The following is a 4,396-nucleotide window of genomic DNA, read 5'->3' as shown; positions in this document are numbered from 1 at the left end:
CTGTCGGTTACCCATGAATGCTTAAGTGCATTTTGGTCTATTCGTATCGCATTATACATCTGAAATTTATTGTTTCAAAAAATTAAATTTGACATATACTATTCCAAATAGTTAAACAATAAACATTAAGGGATCAAATTAATCCGCATCCATATAGTTATGTTAAGTTTAATGCTGATAATTCTCGTAGGTTTAGGTCACTTTCAAACACCGGGAAATTGTTAATTACTGACCTTATGAAACCATGTTATCTTAAAACATTTATCTTTTAAAAATTTTAATTTTAAATCACAAATCATTCATTTTCAAACTTTAAAATTTTCCTGAAAATAAAACTAGTAACATCTTTCCTTAATAATCTGACTTTGAAAATTTCCTTATTAATCACGACGAGTCAGAGTGCTGAGATCTCGGGCTGAGTTGTTAGTCTAGTGAAATGAGTTTAGACAAAGTATAAGGTGCATATCCCCAATGATTCATATCGATCGAGTGAAGAAAGTTCATTTTGATAGCATGTATGTATGCGTGTATGTATGTGTGTGCGCGTGTGTGTATGTGTGTGCACGTGAGTGTACGCACGTGTGCATGTGCACACGTGTGTGCTTGTGTTTTTAATACATGTGTGTGCATGTGCATGTGCGTGTGCGTGTGCGTGTGTATAATGGTGAGAGTATGTTCGTTAATCTAAGTTTTGAAATGTGTATATGTAACAGCCCGGCATTTCTAGGGTATAATAAATGCGGTGACTGCTACTTAGGCGAACTTAAAAACAACAAGAACAGAGACTAGGGTTTCAATTAAAGAGATTTACCCTAGCAATTAATGAAGATCAAGGCAATAAGTCAACGGCTAACTTACGAGAATCAAGACTTAATAGATTAGGCTCAAAAGTCAAAGGTTTAGCATAATTCCAACAAAACGCACTAATTCCCCTCATTCCAAAACAAGAATTTAGGTTCACCACAACCAAAGATAATAAGTTTTCCAAAAATATTCAGCGGAAGCATATCAAGAGAAAGCGGAGCCATGTATGAAGACACGACTACACTTATAGTTTCAAACATCCATTTTATTCGAATCAATCTTCTCAACACCACCGACCGCCCATCGCCGCTCAACCTGCACATAGGGAAAACACATGCAGGGCTGAGTATTTTAGACATACTCAGTGGACTCATGCCAAAATTTTTATAGTTATGCCACCCTTACCATAGTGAACTCGAGTTTTGCATTTATTTAAAGATAAGCATCGAGTCACAAAATATATCATGGACTGGCCAGTCAAATAATACCTCCCATTTTCTCATCAATCATCATTTCATAGTGCGACGAAAGTGTGGCCACACTATTCGCCCACAAGATCGGCCGACTAGCAAGGACGGCTCCCGATCTCCAGTGTACACTAGCCTGATAGGGTTTGCGGCCCTACTCAGACCCGAATTCGTTTTTATAGCCGCTGTAGCCTAATGGAGCGTACTCACAATCTAGGCATCAGGCAATCACAATATCCAAAAATAATTTATAGGCATGGCATAACAGTTCAATCCACCCTTATTTCTCCAACATCATAAATTTGCACATAGAAGAGAGTTTAGAATAAAGCCCACCTCGATTTCTTTCGAGTTCAACAAAAATGCACTTCTTCTTGATATCCCACCGGGAACGCGAACTATCACCTTTAGTTCATATTTTTCATATAAGTCTCAAATCATGGATTAAAATTATGCATGATCTCACGTTTCCCTTTTCCCTTCGATTATTTTCCAAAATCAACAATCAAAATCAAAGTACGATTATCATATCGTTTTTATTCACACAACAACTCCAGATCTTTCATCAAATCGTGTCACGCATGAGTGTTCTTCCACACACAACACACGCACACACACCACGCATGTACACGCCTACCGAGGCATGCACATACACACACACACACTCTCGGCCACACACACACACACACATGCATCCAATTTCACCGATTAATTTTCCCCTTCACTCGTTCTAAATGCATGTGGACTCAAGAACACCGATTGATCGGTAGAAGAGGAAAAGATTAATAATAGAAGTACCTTTTCTTGCAAAAACAAACGGTAGAAACAAGTAGAATCTTGATTCTTCAATGAATTCTTGAATTGCAGCTTCAATTCTTCTCCAAAAGATGAAGAATTAATGGAGAAAGTTGAATAAAAATTTGAGAGAGTGGGAGAAAGAGAGAGACCGAAAATTGGGAGAGTGGGGGACGGTTTCTGTAGTGCTAGGGTTTTGATTTCTCTCCTCTTATTTATAGAGTGCAAGATATACTCCAATAATTAAATAAATAAAGATTTGGGAGAGATTTGTTGGTTGTAGAGGCCGACAATTTGGAGAGAAATATTAGGGAAATTCGAATCTCATGCTTATTTAATAGCATATGATTTAATTTGAATATTTTACGGAGTAGAATAAAATATCACGGAGCACGAATATAATAAATAAAATACTCCCCAAGTATAGCCAAAAGTGGCGTGACTTTCCATTCCTTAGAAGGAATTAGATTTAAATCCTATTTAAATTAGGATATGGTAAGATCTCCTTAGATTTGGCAAGATATGCTAGAATATTTGAATTTAATTATGGAAGAGAATCAATAAGGGATCAAATAATATAATAAAAATTATCCCTTCTTCCATAATAAGGGAATTTCGAAAATCCCTCTAGGAATAACATAGATTTCGAAATTTTCATCAAATAAAAGGAATAATCGGACTTTGGATTTAATTTGGATAACTATCCCAAGCAATAATTAAATCCAAGAAAAATAGGATTTCTTTCCAATAAATAGGAGGGTCTAAAATTCCACATGATTAAATGATGCTCCTATTAAATTCTCACTCATCCCTTAGGCAAATAATTCACCACAAATATTATTTCCTCCCACATCAAAATATCCACCTTTTTCGAAAATCATCTCCACTTCACATTTTCAAACAACTTTGACCATTCCACGGCCTCGTCATATTTTCCACAATATTGACTATTCAATAGCCACGTCACATATTCCACAAGTTGATCATTCAACTCAATCTCAACTCAAAATCGCAATTAGGTCACAAAGAATATTGCAATTTATCACTCATCATTTAATTTCACATATCATAGCATTAAAAGCATTTAATGCAAAATTTCCACGTCACAAAAATTAGGGTTCGAAAAAGCGGGGCGTTACAATATATGTGTATAAAATAGCATTATAAAGTGAATTAGGTTTATCAAGTACGTTTAGATTGTATGTGAGGATAAGTTGAGTAAGTAATCGTGAAAGGAGCGATTAGGAAATTCATGGTTGATTGAATGGTTCGTATGAACTAATTTGTATAATGTGATTATGTGACCTATCTTGAAAGGTGTTGAGCGTACGTGAATTGGAAAGAAGCAAGGAGTTGTGAACTGTAACCATAAGTTGATAAGGTGGGCTTTTCTGACCTACACTATTATTGTAGCCTTTGCTATCCTACTGTGTATGGGCAAAACGATCTACGCCCTCAGTCCAAGAAAAATAGTCTCATTTTGTCATATTGGGATATCCACAAAAATTAATCTCATTTCTAAAAAAAAGGAAAGATTCTCATAATATTTTTTTCACTTTTTCTCCTCCTCTCTCTCTCACACTTTACCCACCTTTTCTCCATATCTCTCTTACTTTACCTACTTTTTCTCCTCATCTCTCTTATGTTACCAATTGTTCATTAAAACTCGTGCCGTCGACAAATGAGACTATTTTTTGTAGACAGAGGAGATAATATTTTTATACTTCGTGGAAATAAAAATGTTTGTTTTGCTATTAATTGTTTTATGAACTGTCGCGGTACCATAAAAAAATAAGGGCATTCACATTAGTCCGCCTTATATATTCGCCCTTCTCCATTTTTCTTTGTCACGTCAGCATTTTATCTTCCAATCCATACACCTGCAATAGTCCGTCCAATAAATCTGACCATCCCCATTCTTTATCTTTTTAAATTTGAATGTTATTAAATAAAGTAAAATATTGGAACTACAAAAATTAAAGAAAATGCCTAAAATACTTAATTAAAAAAAGTTACAACGAAAATACTTAATTAAAAAAAAAAAGAAAATAATAAAAAAAAAAAACTAGTACACTACGGATAAAACCAGATCACTTCTTCATTCCCAACTAGCTTGAGCTGGTTCATGAATTCCTCGAGGACTTCTAGCTCATTCGGGTTCTAGCACGCGGTAAGGGAGTATTAAGTGTCCAACAACGCCATTTGCACCGTGACCCTGATTGCATCGGAGACAAGGCTTCTAGCTCGTACATCGTCGCCTTTGTATTCCCCTTCCTCTTGGCCGCTTTAATATCAATGGGATGACGACTATCTGTAGGCACTCGTGTGCC

At 35.8% G+C, this 4,396-nt stretch overlaps 1 long non-coding RNA gene across 1 annotated transcript; it reads right to left on the bottom strand.

Annotated features, from left to right (window-relative positions):
- Positions 1-1,087: 1,087 nt before the first annotated feature.
- On the bottom strand, positions 1,088-2,101 carry LOC125223818. The gene is made up of 3 exons (XR_007176786.1): positions 2,070-2,101; positions 1,608-1,676; positions 1,088-1,119 (listed from the first exon to the last, which is right to left on the bottom strand). It is a non-coding gene; the product is annotated as an uncharacterized LOC125223818 (long non-coding RNA).
- Between the last annotated feature and the right edge of the window lie 2,295 nt (positions 2,102-4,396).

The sequence above is a fragment of the Salvia hispanica genome, chromosome 4 (assembly GCF_023119035.1).
Source record: "Salvia hispanica cultivar TCC Black 2014 chromosome 4, UniMelb_Shisp_WGS_1.0, whole genome shotgun sequence".
NCBI lineage: Eukaryota > Viridiplantae > Streptophyta > Magnoliopsida > Lamiales > Lamiaceae > Salvia > Salvia hispanica.
The sequence above is the reverse complement of the archived record's forward strand: the minus strand, read 5'-3'. Positions and strand labels throughout refer to the sequence as shown.